Source organism: Gossypium hirsutum, chromosome A07 (assembly GCF_007990345.1).
Source record: "Gossypium hirsutum isolate 1008001.06 chromosome A07, Gossypium_hirsutum_v2.1, whole genome shotgun sequence".
NCBI lineage: Eukaryota > Viridiplantae > Streptophyta > Magnoliopsida > Malvales > Malvaceae > Gossypium > Gossypium hirsutum.
The window spans coordinates 31,981,727-32,003,053 of record NC_053430.1 but is presented as its reverse complement, the minus strand read 5'-3'; positions in this window follow the sequence as shown (position 1 = coordinate 32,003,053).

The following is a 21,327-nucleotide window of genomic DNA, read 5'->3' as shown; positions in this document are numbered from 1 at the left end:
AAAAATATTTATTGGATGGGCAAAAGCGGATAATAAGTTCTAATCCTTCCGATTAAATTTAGAAAACTTAGCAAAGAAAAAGCCTTTTGACTGATATTTATTTGACCAAGGGCAATCAATACCATTAAACCATTTATGTCTAATATATTGCAATGTAAGAAAATCTATACCCCAGCATGAAAGTCTGCATAAAATTTAAATATTTGATAAGTGAATGGCCAGTAAGACCAAATTTGAGAGGTATGTCCCCAGAACAGAAGGTGAAAAAAGAGAGAAAAAACTGACAAAACATAAGGTAACCTATTAATCGTATTGCAAGGCAACCTGGAAAACCAATGGTATGAGATGAATGAAGAAACAAAACAGAAAATACTATATGGTTTGTACTCACTCTCAAATTTGATTAGAACAACCATTATCCACCAGTGATATCTTGAACTAAAGTAGCTCAGAAGACTACCAAACGAAGATGACAATGACAATAGAAACAAAGAATATAAAGGTAATAAAAGACATTCATGCTCGACACATTGTAACGCTGGAAAACCAAATACAGCACAAAGAAGCACTAATCAGGAAATGGAATCGCATTCCCCCTTTTTTAGAAAAGAAAAATGAATAAGATTCCTTAAACTCGTTTACAGTACAGAAACAAATTGAAGAAACAGATCTTCAACCTACAAGCATTATATTTTCTTAAAAGCACAAAAATAATTTTCCATTCTTCTTTAACAGAATCATTTCTGCAATTCCAAACATTACAACCACAAATTTATATCACATGCACAAAATCATTAAATTGTATCTGGTGCAACATTTTTATACTTGCTACTCCACATGTATACATTAGAAATGTTCGACAACCTCCACATATGAGTTGAGCCATTTCCATCCCTGCATGCTTATTTACAAACTTGGTGATCAAGCCATAATAATTTGATTCAACTTATTTACATATCGAAACACAAGGAATATTACTGACCACCCCATGTTTAATTTTTCTTTCACTTAAATTTTCTTATTTCTCTAATAAATTCTAGATAACAACACCATAATTAGCATTAACAGATGGTTTCGAACTATCTATCAACAAAGGAAACCGACATGAAAAAGGAAAAAGAAGATTCATCAATTGAATGCCGAAATAAGAGAACTTCCCAACCAAATAAAAAGAAAAGAAAAATACCTGCGTGAGTGATTTAGTGTTAGAAAATTGATGAAGGTGAGAGAAGAAGAGAGTCGTGGTGAGGCTCTCACAATTGCAACAATCCTTCCAGTCGTTGCATAATTACTGTCCAAATCAAATACCCAGAATCAATACTTTATCACTCTATCCTTAACATTAACAAAATATAAACAGATAAAAGAGTACTGAAAAAGAGAGAAAGAGGTGAAAGTAGCCATAGATTTGAGCGAAACAAAACAGCAGCCTTGAGAAGAGAAGATATGCGACGGACAAAGCTAAGGAAAATTGGAAATAAAAGATGAAGAACGAAAGAAGTGGAAGGAGGAAAGTTACCTAGATGAAGAAGGAGAAGAAGATGAAGAACGCAATAAGGAGAATGAGGAAAAAATAAAAATTACCTTAAATATCTAGGTCTCCTCTGCAATCAATGGAAAAAAAGGGAAACGTAGAGATGGTTGGAAAGAAAGTTACAGAAGCAGAAGATGAAGCTGAGGGCAAAAATTGAAAAAGAAAATCAAAACAGAGACGTAATAGCTAATCTTTGTTTTTGGAAGGGATTAGAAATCGACGCTGAAGCAGAGAAAATGCCGAATCCGTCCGCAACGTAATAAGCCTGTATTACGGCAATACAGCGAACCAAACGCTGTATTCAGTGGGGCCACCAATTCGGGGTGTAATGGATTAGCCATTACACCCAACCAAACAAACCCTAAGCTTTCTTTATTTGACTAAGAAACATAAACTCCTAAGCAAATTAAAATACTTAAATAATATATAAAATTCGAAATAAATAATAATAAAATAATAAAGCCTAATAAATACAATATTTGGCTCATATATAATAAAAATTAAGCCTAAAAATCGAACATTTAAACTTGAATTAAAAGCTTGAAACTCAAATTAAACCCAGGAATTCTGCTATTGGAATCTTCATTAAAACGACCATAACTTGAGCTTCCGAACTTGAAATTGAGTGATTAAAAATGCGTTTCGAAGCTAAAAAATAAATCTTCAAAAGCTATGCAGACATGACTAAAGTAATAACATGAATAGGAATTATGAATATAACAATATAACATGTTTTTCTTGAAACAAATTATGGGAGGGGATAAATGTTTTGGGAAATTTATAAATGACAACATGATTCAAATCTTAACAATTCGATTAGGTAGAGGCAGTATAACATTGTAGACTTTATTAAATGTTATTGATGAAAAGTATACAAATGATACCTATAAAAGAATATCGTGATGCGTAACCATTATTTGTGTGTAGATTCCACTATAGATATAATTCAATAAAGGAAACTCTTGGGGGTAAAGATTATAAAAAAAGGCAAACAATTGGAATATTGATAAAAAAAATACTGGGTAAGGTGAGAAAGTAAGTGTAAATTAATTGAATTATATAACAGAATGTATTTCTGACTGCATTCACCTGATTTAATATATATATTCTAAGGCCCAAATTTTGCCCGGCCCAAGATGCAAGCCAAATTATAATAAACCAGGCCCGATAGGCCCAAAGTTTTGAGGTTTTCAGAAACCCTAGGTTTCCTTCTGCGCCGCAGCACCAGCACCTCCACGCACGACCCCCGTGTGCCCTGCTCCACGTTCGAACCCACGCCCCACGTCGTCTTTCTCCACCTGCGATTTGAACAAGAAAATAGCAAGAAACCACTTGTATTTGGCTATAAAGCCTTCAAATTTGGATTGTAAAAGGGAGGACAAAAGCATATTGAAAAAAGAAATCAATCAAAATCAGTTTTTCAAAAAGGTGATTTGAGATCTCACTTTTCTCTAGAATTTAGTTCTTATTTCTTTGATCTTCATTTGCTGAAAAAAAATAAAGATATAAAGGAAGAGGGGTTTTTCTTATCTGTTGTTTGGAGTCGATCTAGCCAGTGTTTACTTCTTCGGTCCAAAGGTTGACAGATCCTTGTGGATCTGGTTGAAACCGCAACGGTGGTGGAGGTGTATTAGGCATCGATGAGGCCCACCGGTCGACTGAGAGGGAGGAGAGGTTGAAAAGTTTTGAGAGAAAAGGTTTTGAAATCTGTTTTGAGAGAATAATCGGCGCAAGAGAAGAGAAAAAATGAAAACCCTTTTAGACTTCATCAAATTTGATGCAAATGATTGTGGTAAACAAAATGGCTTAGTGTTGTCTGTATAATGAAACGGCACCGTTTGGGTAAAAGAGGTAGGGATCTACGCATCCCGGCTTAAAGTGGATAATTTGCGTGGTTAATCCTCCTCGTTTGCACCGTTGTTTATTTGGGTCCTATTTGTTTTTTTTTTTACAAATCTTGCACCAGAATTTCGTGTCAATTGCATTTTAGCCCACGCTAAAGCACTGCGTTTTGGCCCTTTAAAAGTCTTTACTCTATTCTCTTTCACGACAATGAGCAAAGAAGGGCAACTGTAGGGCCTAAATTTGGCCCGGCCCATGATACAAGCGAAGTTACAATAAACCAGGCCCGATAGGCCCAAAGTTTTGAGGTTTTCGAAAGCCGTAGGTTTCCCTCTATGCCGCAACACCAGCACCTTCACGCATGACCCCCGTGTGCCCCGCTCCACGTTTGCACCCACGCCCCACGTCATACTTCTCCGCCTATGATTTGAACAAGAAAACAACAAGAAACCACTTGTATTTGGCTATAAAGCCTTCAAATTTTGATTGTAAAAGGGGGGACAAACACATATTGAAAAAAGAAATCAATCAAAATCAGTTTTTCAAAAAGGTGATTTGAGATCTCGCTTTTCTCTAGAATTTAGTTCTTATTTCTTTGATCTTCATTTGCTGCAAAAAAAATAAAGATATAAAGGAAGAGGGGTTTTTCTTATCTGTTGTTTCGAGTCGATCTAGCCAGTGTTTACTTCTTCGGTCCAAAAGTTGAAAGATCCTTGTGGATCTGGTTGAAACTGCGACGGTGGTGAAGGTGTATTAGGCGTCGATGAGGCCCACCGGTCGACTGAAAGGGATGAGAGGTTGAAAAGTTTTGAGAGAAAAGATTTTGAAATCTGTTTTGAGAGAATAATCGGTGCAAGAGAAGAGAAAAATGAAAACCCTTTTAGACTTCATCAAATTTGACGCAAATGATTTTGGTAAATAAAATGGCTTAGTGTTGTCTGTATAATGAAACGGCACCATTTGGGTAAAAGAGGTAGGGATCTGCGCATCCCAGCTTAAAGTGGGTAATTTGCGTGGTTAATCCTCCTCGTTTGCGCCGCTGTTTATTTGGGTCCTATTTTTTTATTTTTTACAAATCTTGCACCAAAATTTCGTGTCAATTGCATTTTAGCCCACGCTAAACCACCGCATTTTGGGGAGTTGGGTTATTTACATTTTTAATCCCCTTTTGTTTACACGCATTGTTTTAATCCTTAATTCTGTTTTATTACTTTATTTATTTTCGAATTGTCCTTTTGATTTTACTTTTATTGCAATCGAGTATTTGTTATTTCAATTTACGTTTTTATTCTTTGTAATTCTTTTATTTTTTTAATTGATTTATTATTCATCTTGTAGAAGTTGTTTTAACATATTACCTTGAATTATTTTACTGATTTTGCATCATTCTTGTTTGTTATTTCATACTTTCATTTAAATATATATATTAATTGTTTTATTTTACAATTTATTTATTATTATCTTTTATGTATATTTCTACATTTTTACATGATTTTTAATTTAATGCTATTATACATACATATACATAACTTATACTAAATTATCTTTTACTCTAAGTACACATTATTGATTTCATATTATTTTATGTCAATATTTTCTTTTAAATCTATTATGTATATATATATTTTTTTCTTTTAAAATTATTTATGCATGTAATTAGTTTCTTTTAAGACCCTATTTTAAATTGTATATTTTATTTATTTTAAACACTTTCATATATTAGCATATTTGTATATACATTATTTATATTAGGTTTTCAGTTTCATATATATCATTAGTTAAATCAATATGTTTTGTTTGAAATTATTTTGTATATTATTTATTTCAAATTTCTTCTTACATAATATCTATTTTAATAATCATTCATAAATTATTAGTTTTATTATTATACATGCAAATTATTTCAAACCCTATCATGTGTTGTTCATTCTTAAGTTTTCATATTTTAATAGTCTTTAAATTGTTTATATCACATTGATTCCTAGTTTTTTTCATATTATTTTGTATATCATGTGTCGTTTTTGGTTTTCATATTGTATTCACATATTATTGTTTTATACATGTAATTAAGTTTTTATTTCCTGTTATTGCATCATGATTATGATTCTCATATTTACTCCATATCGATTGACTTTTATCTCCAAACAAGCATATTTTGATTCGGTTTTTATAATTGTTTATTTGAAAATCTCCTAAAACAAAAGCAATGTTTGGTGTTTAAGGAAATTCGGGAAATCGTGCCTAACGTGCTAGGTTTCGATTTTCCATTTGTCCAAAATAATTAAATATCCCTTTAAAATTTTGTCCGTGTTTTCTAAATTTTAAAACAAGACAATGTTCTATGTTTGGAAATCCGAGAAGTCGTGCCCTAGCGTGTTGGGTTTCGATTTTTTCATTGGACCAAATAATCGGATATCCTTTTGTAATCTTCAAATGTATGAGCTTTTGGAAATAGGAAATTGATTGTGGCTTCGAGGGTTTAAAGGATCATGTCTTAACGTGCTGGATGTGATATTGTATTCCTTCGAAACAAGCGAATTTTAATATCCAATTTAAGTTATTCAAATGTTTCAAAAGAAATTGTATTTCAAAATATATATATTTTAAATTGATATTAGGACCTTAATTAATCAATTGGTACTAACTTTGGGCGTTACGAGGGTGCTAGCCTTTCCTCGTGCGTAACCAACCCCCGAACCCTTTTTCTCGAATTTCGTAGACCCAAAATCATTGTTTTAATAAATCAAGATGTTTTATTAAAATGATCAATCTCAAGGTGATCCGATCACACCTCGAAAAAAGATTCGTGTCGACTCCATATTTCATTTTTTTAAGTCGATCCCCATTTTTTCAAATTTAAAAATTTGGTTTCGACCGCTTGGAAACTCCACTAGGGACCATAAGAGAGTCAAGCTGTAAAATTGATTATTTTCTGTCCTTTTGTCGAAAATTGAAAATTTGATTTGAAAAATCATGCCTCTTTTGTCGCATTTGTTGGTGTCGTGTCATATGTTTGCTGTGATTTAAGATACGTAGGGTATTCCTTCATCATATTGCATGACCGTTGTGTCGCACCTTTTAAGTAGGAGTGAGAAACTATGCCTTCGTGAGGTTTTCACCTCCACATGGATTAGTGGACTGCTTTCGGTATACATCCGTACCTATGTCTTCGTGAGGTTTTCACCTTCGCATGGTTATAGGGAAATATATTCTCTTGAACTGAACTCGATCCGCATGAGCCTATAATGGGTGAGGGTTGAGGAATCTGTTGGTTCAGGTACCCTTTCTTAGAACCAAACCGCATATAGCGAGCCTTAAGAGCCCACCCTAGGTAGAGCCTCCAAACCATAGTGGTTACCCAAGTAGGTGCTCTATTTGCTAATTCTGTATTTGTATTTACGTGTTTTCTTTTGTTTTAGTTATGATTGCATTGCATTTTCATCATAGAAAAGAGGTGTTGATTCACGTTCAGTTGCTAAAATAAAGAGCTTGTGATGAAAAATGAATTTCTTGATAAAGTGGAATACAATACGGTCGTCCGAATATGGTCCGAGTAAACACGACAAGAGAAGGATGAGAGTCCACAAAGGAGCACAAGACTTGGCTTCAAGATTCAAGCCAACAAGGATTATTCCGGAACCGTCAACGTCTCGACTTACTTAAAGAAACTGACGAGCATCAAGAGGATGAATGAGCAATGAGCCGTAGCCCAAATCAAACAAAAACGAGATAATTCGTAAGATTTGATTTTAGCGTCCGAATATGAAGAAAATGATCGATGTCTACGCCTGGAATATACGGGCAAGGCCGTACATGTTTCCACTTTATGTAAAGAGATTTGTTATCTAGAAAAGTTGTTCTAACAGAATTGAACTAGAATAAACATTTCTTTTTGCATTCATTTCATACATTTGCATTACATCGCATCATGTGCATTTCACAAAAGAATCCTAATTAATTATAAATTGTGTTATAGTTACCCTAGAACATCACTACTACACACGGAGAAAAACTAAAGTTATGGATCAAAAGTTGGAAAAACTGGAACAAATGCAGAAGGAAATGCAAGATCGGCTGCAAGTACAGATGCAAGAGCAACTAGCCAAGATTCAGCAAGATATGAAGGATGAGATGTTAGAATCACAAAATAACATGATGAATCAATTAACCCAGTTACTGTTTGGAGGGCCAAGAAAAGGAAAGAGCCCTATCATCAACCCCAGGCATAACAGTGAGGACCCTGTCTATCCATTGGTTTCGCCCCAACAAATACCCCAACACAACCCAATGTATATCTATCTAGCTTTTCCGTCAATATCAGTCCTCAGTATCAAGCCGGCGTTTCGGCATTAACACACTTCCCAATAGGCTCAGGCTCCAGAGACAATCCGGCAAATCTCGATGTCCCTGATTTGGACGACGTGGCGGAGGTAGAAAAGGTAAAAGGGGAATTCCCAAAGTAACTGGAAGACCGATACAAATGGCTAGAGGAAAAATTCAAGGCGATGGAAAATGCTGATGATTATCGTGGAATTAACGCTAGGAACCTGAGCTTGGTTCCGGACTTAATACTTCCCTACAAGTTCAAAATGCCTGAATTTAAAAAGTATAATGGGACTAACTGTCCAGAAGCTCACATCACCATGTTTTGCAGACAAATGACTGGGTATGTCAATAATGACCAATTATTGATTCACTGTTTCTAAGAAAGTCTGGTTGGGGCAGCATCCAAATGGTACAACCAATTGAGCCGTACTCAGATCAATTCATGGAAAGATCTAACACAAGCTTTCATGAAACAGTATAGTCATGTAACGGATATGACTCATGATTGGATTACTTTACAGAGCATGGAAAAGAAACTGAATTAGAGTTTCTGGCAATACGCCCAAAGGTGGAAGGAAATTGCCACACAAGTTCAGCCACCTCTCCTAGAAAAAGAGACTACCATGCTTTTCATCAATACTTTGAAAGCCCCGTTCATTAGCCATATGTTGGGAAGCACTACTCTGAGCTTTTCAGATATAGTAATGTCCGTTGAGATAACTGAAAATGCGGTAAGGAGTGGGAAAATAGAGGCAGGAGAGAGCGCTAAAAGGTCAACCCCGAGAAACAAGGAAAATAAAGTAAACATTGTGAGCAAGCCTTCCAAATTGGTCAACATAGGCCAGCCGAGGGCTATAACTACTGGCTATCAAGACTCTTCAAGGCAGGAATCCAACTAGAGGCCAAATACAGAAAGGTTCAAGTTTATACCCATCCCAATGTCATATAAGGAGTTGTATCAGAATCTTTTTTATGTGCATGTGGTGTCTCTGTTCTACTCAGAACCCGTGCAACCTCCATTTCCAAAATGGTATAATGAGAATGCTCAATGCGAGTACCACGTGGGAATAACTGGACACTCAATTGAAAATTGCACTACATTTAAAAAGTTGGTCGAAAGGTTCATTGAAATGAGGATTGTGAAATTCGATGATCCCCCAAAACCTAATCGCTCTGACAATGAAGTGAATGCGATATTTGAAAGTATGGGCAAAAGAGTGGCGATGTCTTGAACAAGTCAAAAGCCTGGAAGGAATATCGTGGAATCTGAACAATATATCCGAAGAAGGAACTAGGGAATAAAGGTTTTTCAAACCCTTGCATACTTGGGAGTGTTTTGAACAATGGGATTGTGGAGGAGATTCCTGTATTTTTAGGGCTAATCTAGAGTAATATTCAAAACATGCTTGTTTCTTTAAGCCTAGAAGCAATAAGAATCCTTTTGTGAAACAGACTTGTGTCCAAAATTTTTATTTCAATAAAATACATCCTTTTTGAGAAAATATTCTTTCATTCTTTATATGTTCTTTTGTTCTTTGAATATTCTTTTATTCTTCATTCATGACCATATTATAATCATCCTTAGAATCATTTATTCTTTGAAAATATGCCTTTGTACCTACAATAGGTCCCCAAATATCAATAACATGAGCAACGCTGTAACTGACTCCCTTTTGAGGTGAGATATGTGTTTAAGTGGATCTCAGGACTTTAAAGGTGACAGAGATTGTAACTTATCTCCTGATTTGTTAAGGATGGTAGAACAAGATGAAAAACAGATCCTACTTTACGAAAGGTCAATGGACATTATGAGTAAAAGGCAAAGATCGGAGCCTGAGTTACCGCAAAGACAAAGCGAATTGTCATTGAGTTATTCCAAGAATGCAAAGATGTTTTCGCATAACCATGTCAAAATATGCCTGGGATATTAAAACCTGTGGCTGCTAATGTCTATGCGGTGTTAGAGGACACATGTTAATAGTTTCACGGTAGCCACACTAATCAAGAGGTTTAAGTACTATTGATCCACTATGGAAGGGGACTGTATTAGCTAAATTGTATTTAGGGAGACAAGATTCATGTGCCTCATTTATTTCTTCAAAGTTTCTCTATATGTGGTATGGATGTTATCAAGCCATTTTCGTCTAATATACATTGATTCATATTGGCAGTCGTCGTTTACTTCACAAAGAGGGTGAAGGTCGCTTCATATGCCACTGTTACAAAGACGACAGTTATCAAACCCCCTCCCAAAAAAAAGTGTCGACAAGTAATATCAAAAAAGATCATGTCTAATACAACTGCACAGTGTCAAAATTTTGCAGTATATTCAAAGATTAGACATCATATCACAGTGCAGCAAAGGCAGCCAAAAAGAAAAATAGAAGTACAAAAAAAAGAGAGAAAAATAATAAAACAAAGGTCATAGTGAAAGGCGACTGAGACTTGTAAAGATTGGCATAAAGAAGTTACCATTTACCAAACGTCGGCCAGGACCTTCACTCATTAGTTTATGGGATAGAAACAGTTTTGAAGGTAAGATTATTTTTCTCTGAGTCTTGTAAGAGTTGAAGTTGGATAAGGCAGAATGGATCTAAGCTCGATATGATCAGTTGAATTTGAAAAGAGGAGATTCTGTCGTGGTCCAATACACCGGAAATGAATGATATAAGCTTACAATAAAGATGTTTATCCTAAAAAATTCCATAAAGGAACTTGATATTGAAGAAGATCCTTCCTATACAAAAGGAATTCAGAGGAAGAAATAGGTCAAACTAGGAGGGACCTTATGTAGTAAAGAAGACCTGTTGTGGAGGAGCGTTGATATTGAGCAAGACGGATGGAAAATCCAATCAAGGAGTATTCTACCTAAAAGAGGAGAGGCAGGCCAATGTGAAAACCCACAAAGGGCACTTGAGACCTTAAAAATAAAAAAAATTAAAAAAAGAAGAAGAATCAATCAAAAATTAAAAAAGAAAAGAAATAAAAAAGAGAGGCCAAGGTAAAAACTCGCAAAGGGCGCTTTGAGACCAAAAGAGATTTGAGTTGAAAACCTGAAAAGAGCGGCTCAAATTTGGATCAAAGTGGGGTATACAGTAGTCTTGCTATGCCTGAATTAACAATGAAGAAGTATGCTACGTCTTGGGGCATCGACAAAGTACTCCAAATCTCTTAAACACATATTAAGCTCAAAATGGTCTTCAAGAAGTTGGTACAGGGAAGCTCAAGCTGCGATATCTGGGGTACCTAGTTTTCCATTTTACCCACTTTTGAATTTGCTATCTTTAATTACCTTGTTCTTTTCAAGATACATCCTAATAAATTTCCTTCCTAATTGCATTTGCTATCCTTTATTAACTTACTTGCTTCGAGCTATGCTCTTAATTAGTTTTCTTCTGATCCATTGTTATGATCTTTTTCAAACATTTTGCATTGAAATAACGATTAGTGGACTAATAATAATTTCATAAAAGGAGTTTTGTATATTACTCTAGAAGGCTTTAAACAGTGCAAGGACCTGAAATTGGACTATTGTTTAGAATTTACCCAATTTAAGGGTTGAAAATGTTTGAGTCTAAATTGAGATTATCTCTTCAGATTTTCAGTCAAAGATATCGACTAAACAAGAGGACAGGATATCACATCAATAAAGAAAATGAGTGATGTCAACCCAAGCATAAGAAGGGATCATTCTCGGAAAAAGATAAATGATATTCCTTATTCATGCAAATATCAGGTGTACACATCTGGTCATGACACTCGGGGAATGGTGTAATAGACCAAATTGATGGAAAGATTCGGATCCTATACTCCTAGGTTGCAGGGGAAGATTTGAAGATGATACAAACCTTAGGTCCCAGAAGTATAGTGAAATAGACCCTGAAGTTACAATAGGGCAAACCAGTTGAGCAAAATGGGTTGTTTCTACGAGTTTTCTATTGGAAAATGCTAGCCGAGCAAAGAGGCAGTATAATACAACAGTGATAAAACTCTGATGAAAAACAAGTGATGTCACTTTAAGCTTTTAAAAAAAGGGGAATCATTCTCATGACATTTCTACTTTCATATCATTCATAGCGCATTTGGTTAGGAGCATCTAATTCATTTTGATTATAGCATCCTAATCATTTGGGCATAAACATAGGCATATGAAACTGAGTCTACAGAGCATGTTCCCCAGAGGATAGTGTAGTGATATCGGTGAATTCGTAGATCTTATCTTCCTAAGCAGTAGTGGAGCAGATCGAAGACGAAAAATCTTATCTCCATGTATCGACAATGAAGTAGATTTTAGCAACTAGTCTTATCTCTCTGAGGTAGCAAGAGAGCAAGTTGAAGATACAAGTCTTATCTTCCTGAGGTAGTAAGGAAGCAGACTGAAAATTGCAGATCTTATCTCCTTAAGCAGTAGTGGAGCAGATCGAAGACGGCGGATCTTATCTCCATGTATCGGCAATGGAGCAGATTTAAGCCACTAGCCTTATCTCCTTGAAGTTGCAGTGGAGTAGGCTCAATATATAAGTCTTATCTCCCTGAGGTTGCAGTGGAGCAGACTAAAAATTACAGATATTATCTCCCTAAGCAGTAGTGGAGCAGATCGAAGATGGAAAATCTTATCTCCATGTATCGACAATGGAGCAGATTTAAGTCACTAGCCCTATCTCCTTGAAGTTGCTGTGGAGTAGGCTCAATATACAAGTCTTATCTCCCTGAGATTGCAGTGGAGCAGACTAAAAATTACAGATCTTATCTCCCTAAGTAGTAGTGGAACAGATCGAAGACGACGGATCTTATCTCCATGTATCGGCAATGGAGCAGATTTAAACCACTAGTCTTATCTCCTTGAAGCAGTAGTGGAGCAGACTCAATATACAAGTCCTATCTCCCTGAGGTTGCAGTGGAGCAGACTGAAAATTACAGATCTTATCTCCTTAAGCAGTAGTGGAGCAGATCAAAAACGGTGAATCTTATCTCCATGTATCGATAATGGAGCAAATTTAAGCCACCAGCCTTGTCTCCCTAAAGTTGCAGTGAAGCAAACTGAAAATTGCAGATCTTATCTCCCTAAGCAGTAGTGGAACAGATCGAAGACGGCAGATCTTATCTCCATGTATCGACAATGGAGCAGATTTTAGCCACTAGCCTTATCTCTCTGAGGTAGTAAGAGAGCAGGTTGAAGATACAAAGTCTTATCTTCTTGAAGTAGCAATGAAGCAGATTAGAAATTGCAGATCTTATCTCCCTAAGCAGTAGTAGAGCAGATCGAAGACGGTGAATCTTATCTCCATGTAGCGAGAATGGAGCAGATTTAAGCCATTAGCCTTATTGCCTTGAGTGACAGCAGAGTAGACTGAAGATGCAGAAGAACAAATTGAAGCTATAAATATACAGATCATAGCCAACCTTATCTCCCTGAAGTTGCAGTGGAGCAAGTTGAAATTACCAATTCCATTCTCCATGAAGCTCTAGTGGTGGATTAGAGCGAGGTTACGTGAGGAAAAGAAGTATCAAGAAGTCAAGACTCAGTGAGACTAGGCAAAATTGGCCCTTTAAAAGTTTTTACTCTATTCTCTTTCACGACAATGAGCAAAGAAGGGCAACTATAGGGCCTAAATTTGGCCCGACCCATGATACAAGCGAAGTTACAATAAACCAGGCCCGATAGGCCCAAAGTTTTGAGGTTTTCGAAAGCCGTAGGTTTCCCTCTATGCCGCAGCACCAGCACCTTTACGCACGACCCCCGTGTGCCCCGCTCCACGTTTGCACCCATGCCCCACGTCGTACTTCTCCGCCTATGATTTGAACAAGAAAACAACAAGAAACCACTTGTATTTGGCTATAAAGCCTTCAAATTTTGATTGTAAAAAGGGGGACAAACACATATTGAAAAAAGAAATCAATCAAAATCAGTTTTTCAAAAAGGTGATTTGAGATCTCGCTTTTCTCTAGAATTTAGTTCTTATTTCTTTGATCTTCATTTGCTGCAAAAAAAATAAAGATATAAAGGAAGAGGGGTTTTTCTTATCTGTTGTTTGGAGTCGATCTAGCCAGTGTTTACTTCTTCGGTCCAAAAGTTGATAGATCCTTGTGGATCTGGTTGAAACCGCGACGGTGGTGGAGGTGTATTAGGCGTCGATGAGGCCCACCGGTCGACTGAAAGGGATGAGAGGTTGAAAAGTTTTGAGAGAAAAGATTTTGAAATCTGTTTTGAGAGAATAATCGGTGCAAGAGAAGAGAAAAAATGAAAACCCTTTTAGACTTCATCAAATTTGACGCAAATGATTTTGGTAAATAAAATGGCTTAGTATTGTCTGTATAATGAAACGGCACCATTTGGGTAAAAGAGGTAGGGATCTGCGCATCCCAGCTTAAAGTGGGTAATTTGCGTGGTTAATCCTCCTCGTTTGCGCCGCTGTTTATTTGGGTCCTATTTTTTTATTTTTTTACAAATCTTGCACCAAAATTTCGTGTCAATTGCATTTTAGCCCACGCTAAACCACCGCATTTTGGGGAGTTGGGTTATTTACATTTTTAATCCCCTTTTGTTTATGCGCATTGTTTTTAATCCTTAATTCTGTTTTATTACTTTATTTATTTTCGAATTGTCCTTTTGATTTTACTTTTATTGCAATCGAGTATTTGTTATTTCAGTTTACGTTTTTATTCTTTGTAATTCTTTTATTTTTTTAATTGATTTATTATTCATCTTGTAGAAGTTGTTTTAACATATTACCTTGAATTATTTTACTGATTTTGCATCATTCTAGTTTGTTATTTCATACTTTCATTTATATTTATATATATATTTTTTTAATTGTTTTATTTTACAATTTATTTATTATTATCTTTTATGTATATTTCTACATTTTTACATGATTTTTAATTTAATGCTATTATACATACATATACATAACTTATACTAAATTATCTTTTACTCTAAGTACACATTATTGATTTCATATTATTTTATGTAAATATTTTCTTTTAAATCTATTATGTATATATATTTTTTTCTTTTAAATTTATTTATGCATGTAATTAGTTTTTTTAAGACCCTATTTTAAATTGTATATTTTATTTATTTTAAACACTTTCAATATTAGCATATTTGTATATACATTATTTATATTAGGTTTTTAGTTTCATATATTTCATTTGTTAAATCAATATGTTTTGTTTGAAATTATTTTGTATATTATTTATTTCAAATTTCTTCTTACATAATATCTATTTTAATAATCATTCATAAATTATTAGTTTTATTATTATACATGCAAATTATTTCAAACCCTATCATGTGTTGTTCATTCTTAAGTTTTCATATATTTAATAGTCTTTAAATCGTTTATATCACATTGATTCCTAGTTTTCATATTGTTTTGCATATCATGTGTCGTTTTTGGTTTTCGTATTGTATTCACATATTATTGTTTCATGCTTGCAATTAAGTTTTTATTTCTTGTTATTGCATATGATTCTCATATTCACTCGATATCGATTGACTTTTATCTCCAAACAAGCATATTTTGATTCGGTTTTTATAATTGTTTATTTGAAAATCTCCCAAAACAAAAGCAATGTTTGGTGTTTGGGGAAATTCGAGAAATCGTGCCCTAACGTGCTGGGTTTCGATTTTCCATTTGTCTAAAATAATTAAATATCCCTTTAAAATTTTGTCCGTGTTTTCTAAATTTTAAAATAAGACAATGTTCTATGTTTGGAAATCCGAGAAGTCATGCCCTAGCGTGTTGGGTTTCGATTTTTTCATTGGACCAAATAATCGGATATCCTTTTGTAATCTTCAAATTTATGAAGCTTTTGGAAATAGGGAATTGATCGTGGTTTCGAGGGTTTAAAGGATCATGTCCTAACGTGCTGATGTGATATTGTATTCCTTCGAAACAAGCGAATTTTAATGTCTAATTTAAGTTATTCAAATGTTTTAAAAGAAATCGTATTTCAAAATATATATATATTTTAAATTTTCGACATTAGGACCTTAATTAATCAATTGGTACCAATTTTGGGCGTTACGAGGGTGCTAGCCCTTCCTCGTGCGTAACCAACCCCCGAACCCTTTTTCTCGAATTTCGTAGACCCAAAATCATTGTTTTAAAAAATCAAAATGTTTTATTAAAATGATCAATCTCAAGGTGATCCGATCACACCTCGAAAAAAGATCGGTGGCGATTCCATATTTTAGTTTTTTAAGTCGATCCCCGTTTTTTCAAATTTAAAAATTTGGTTTCGACCGCTTGGCAACTCCACTAGGGACCATAAGAGAGTCAAGCTGTAAAATTCATTATTTTCTGTCCTTTTGTCGAAAATTGAAAATTTGATTTGAAAAATCATGCCTCTTTTGTCGCATTTGTTGGTGTCATGTCATATGTTTATTGTGATTTAAGATACGTAGGGTATTCTTGCATCATATTGCATGACCATTGTGGTCACACCTTTTAAGTGGGAGTGAGAAACTATGCTTTCGTGAGGTTTTCACCTCCGCATTGGTTAGTGGACTGCTTCCGGTATATATCCGTACCTATGTCTTCGTGAGGTTTTCACCTCCGTATGGCCATAGGGAAATGTATTCCCCTAAACTGAACTCGACCCGCATGAGCCTATAATGGGTGAGGGTTGAAGAATCTGATGGTTTAGGTACCCTTTCTTAGAACCAAACTGCATATAGCGAGCCTTAAGAGCCCACCTTAGGTAGAGCCTCTAAACCCTAGTGGTTACCCAAATAGGTGCTATATTTGCTATTTATGTATTTGTACTGACGTGTTTTCTTTTGTTTTGGTTATGATTGCATTGTATTTTCATCATAGAAAAGAGGTATTGATTCACGTTCAGTTGCTAAATTGAGAGCTTGTCATGAAAAATGAATTTCTTGATAAAGTGGAATACAATACAGCCGTCCGAATATGGTCCGAGTAAACACGACAAGAGAAGGATGAGAGTCCACAGAGGAGTACATGACTTGGCTTCAAGATTCAAGCCAACAAAGATTATTCTGGAACCACCAACGTCTCGAGTTACTTAAAGAAACTGACGAGCATCAAAAGGATGAATGAGCAAGAAGCCATAGCCCATATCAAGTAAAAAGGAGATAATTCATAAGATTTGATTTTAGCATCCGAATATGAAGAAAAAGATCGATGTTTATGCCTGGAATACACGGGCAAGGCTGTACATGTTTCCGCTTTATGTAAAGAGATTTGTTATCTAGAAACGTTATTTTAGCAGAATTGAACTAGAATAAACGTTTCTTTTTGCATTCATTTCATGCATTTGCATTACATCGCATCATGTGCATTTCACAAAAGAATCCTAATTAATTAGAAATCGTGTTATAGTTACCCTAGAACATCACTACTACACACGGAGAAAAACTAAAGTTATGGATCAAAAGTTGGAAAAACTGGAACAAATGTAGAAAGAAATGCAGGATCGGCTGCAAGTACAAATGCAAGAGCAACTGGCCAAGATTCAACAGGATATGAAGGATCAGATGTTAGAATCGCAAAAGAACATGATGAATCAGTTAACCCGGTTACTGCTTAGAGGGCCAGGAAAAGGAAAGAGCCCTATGGTCAACCCCAGGGATAACAGTGAGGACCCTGTCTATCCACCGGGTTTCGCCCCAACAAATACCCCAGCACAACCAAATGTATATCCACCTAGGGTGTCCGTCAATATCAGTCCTCAGCATCAAGCCGGCGTTTCGGCATTAACACACTTCCCAATAGGCTCAGGCTCCAGAGACAATCCGGCAAATCTCGGTGTCCCTGGTCTGGACGACGTGGCGGAGGTAGAAATGGTAAAAGGGGAACTCCCAAAGCAACTGGAAGACCGATACAAATGGCTGGAGGAAAAATTCAAGGCGATGGAAAAGCTGATGATTATCATGGAAAATTCAAGAGGGTTGCATAAGTCAAAGGTTATTATTAATAAGGAAATTGAAATGGGAACATAATTAGAAAGAAAAAACAATTAATTGTGTGAGATGAAGGCAAAATTATAGTTTGTAGATGGTAAAAGTGACTAATTGATGCATTTAAAACGTAATGTTCAATTATTGTATATTGGTAGTTCCCGTGTAAAAAAAATTAAAAAAAATAGTAAATTTAGTTGAATTAAATTAACCAATTATTTTAATTTAATTCTAATTAAGTTACGCATTATTAAATTAAAATTTATGTTTACTTTAAACGTTAATTATATATTAAATATAAATTATATACAAATTATTAGAGAATTTTAGTTTTATAAAATTAGTTGTTTAAAAAAGTTAGAGAACGTTTTCAATAAATTTGGTAATAAATAATATTTTAATATTAATCTTATTAAATATTATCAATATTAAAGAATTTTTAATTCAAATAGTAATTAAATTACACACTTAAATAGTTTGATATTAATTATTTTAAATAAATTTGGCAATAAATATTATCCATGTAATATAATATTACATAATTGGTTAATTTAATTCAAATAGTTTTTTGAATCCAAGTAATTCATTTTAGTACTAAAATACAATTCACACAGTGCTATTCAGTTTTTTTTTTAATTCTTTTAGATGCCGTATATGGAAAAGAACAGGTAAATAAGATGTAGATGTGGCAAATTCTGACGTTGCCACGTGTTGAAAAAAACTTAGTCAACTAACTCAATTTTACCAATAGAATATATATTAGATACAGACTTATTGATCAACAATGTTAGTTATCTAATTTTTAGGGCGATTTCATTCTTATCATTAAAAATAAAATTTATGCAATTTAATTATTTAATTTTTAAACCGTTTTTATTTTAGTCTTTCAAGTATTAAATTTTAAATAGAAGTTAATTGTCTGTGCCATATCATGTTTGAACTTTCATTTTGATCACTTAACTTTTAGGTAGCTTTTATTTTTGTCATCTAAAAAATATCTTTTTTAAGTATTGATTAGGATAAAAAAATCGAGAATTAAAGTAAAAAAGTAGTAGAAACTAAAATAATACACAAAAATTATCAAATTGTACTTGTTTATCCCATTACCAAAAATTCTATATTTGGGTTTTGAAATATAAATTTTTAAATATTGATATTCAAAACTATAGTAGCAAATTGGTTGACATTATCAATAGATAAAAAATTTCAATAATTTATTTAATTTATTTTGATGTTTTGAAATTATTTTCAAAAGTTATGAATGAAAATTTTTGTCTTTCTACAAAATCCAAATTTCTTTTAATTATACCAACTTATATCTTCTATGCTAAGCTAAAAGCAAAAAAAAAAAAAATTCTTTGCGATTAATTTAAATAATTAATTTTATCTTCCATTCCAAACAAATATCATAATTTTTTTCATCACTTTTTTACCTAAATAAAGAACAGATAATTAATGTAATTAATTGTAAGTATTTTTTTTCCTTTACTTTTAACTTAGTAAGAAAGATTCGATATTATATAATCAAAAAAAATTTTAAGTTTCATAGAAAATTATTAAATATGAGTTATTTGAATTGATTTTTGGTAAGAATAATTTAGAAATATAAAATAAAAATTTAAAATTTAGAAGGAGATTAAATTAATTAATTTTAATATTATAGTAACAAATCGGTTGAAAATTTTTCAACAATTTATTCAATTTATTTTGATGTTTTGAAATTTAAAATTTTAATATTAAAAAATTTAGAAGTTCGGCAATGGGATAAACAAATACAATTTGACAATTTTGGTGTATTATCTTAGTTTCTATCACTCTTTCACTTTAATCTTTTTTTTTAATCCCAATCAATGATTACAAAAATATTTTTTTGGTAACCAAAATGAAAGCAGCCTAAATGTTGGGTAACCAAAATGAAAGTATAAACATGATGTAACATGTACAGTTAACCGTCATTAGAGATTTAACACTTGAGTGACTAAAATGAAAGTGCCCTAGAAGTTGAGTGACCAAATTGCAAAAAAAAATCATTTTGGTTCCAAATGATAACATCTTAAAAGTTGAGTGACCAATTAGGTAAGTTACAAAAAAAATAATGTAAATATATTTTCTTCCTAGCATAATCTAGATATTATTTACCGATTGGTGGCTCATTATTAGCCATCCTTCAATTCTTGTATGAGAAAAAAGAAATTGTTTTTGTTTTAGTTGGGTATACTTTTATTTGTTTGTCCTTCAATTCAATACACAATGTGTATACATCTAATACAAGTAATGGCTAGAGTTACGAAAGGGAAAAGAGAGAAGAAGAGAAGGAAAAAAAAGTTAAAAATAAAAATAAAAGAAAAAAGTTTAGAGGTTAGTTATGTAATTTGACTTAAAATTTATATATGTCATGCTTGTTATTACTCAACGATTAAAATATGACAAATTTTCTTTTTTTTAATGCAAAAAATAGATAATATTAATTATTGTAAACATAGACAAATCCCTAAAAAATTAAATTACAAATTAATATATACTAAAATTATACTTTAAGAATGATCATATTATATATTTTTTAATTTAAGTAGGAAAGTATAATTTAAATGATAGGTCACTAAAATCTTAGTTTTACTTTATTACTACTAAAAGGAAATCTATAATGTACAAAGTCATATTCTATGGAGTTGGATCATATTATGTAGGTTATCAGATTTTCTCCATTACTGACTTCGTCATGGTCGGTTGGTTACTGTCTCACTGACGCGGTTTTTTTTTATCCAAATAAAAAAATTAAATATTAAAATAGTACGTTAATATCATTATTTATCAAAATGGTATATTTGAAATAATAATAAATGATGCAGGTTGAGATGAGCAGCATTCATAATTTTTTTGACACTCATTAAATTATTATTACAAAATTATGTGTGTTTAAAAACATATATTTTTTTAAGAGTGGAGGGGGAGAGATAGGCGGCATCGGTATAAAAAAATAAATTTTTTTGCTCAAATTATTTTATTTTAGTTGGAATAATTTTACAAAAAGAAATTATTTGAACAGTGAAATAAAATAATTTGAACAAATTTTTTTTGAAAAATAAATAAAATTGATTTCAAGTTAGAATCAGATTTTTTACAAAAAAAATTTTTGGTAGAAATTATTTTTTGAATTAATTAGTAATAAGCTTCTCTATTTTTTGTGTTGGTAGGACTTATGAAGCAATTTAACATTTTTGACGTTTCACAGCACCTAAAAGGTTTCTTTAGCAATCAATTAAAATAGTAATTTTATATATTAGATCCCTAAATATTTTAAGTCATCACATTTTAGTCTAGTGTTGCCTCTCTCTCATCCTCTACTAGTCAAAATGTATTTTTTCACCACAAAAAATACTCGTGCCACCCATCTTTCCCCTTCCACCCTTAAAAAATATTTTATTTTTAAACACACATTATTTTATAATGATGATTCGATGAGTGTGTAAAAAAAAATTCATGGGCATTATCCATCTCTTTTCTTCTATCCTTTATTACAGTTTTAAACATACCATTTTAATAAATAATAATACTGAGATACCATTTATTTGCTTTATATATATATATATAAAAAGCCTACGGACGCTATTTATTGGACTTACAGCCAACCCTAAAGTATAATATTCTTAATTAGCCAGATTATTTTATAACAATATAATCAAAGTTACATTGT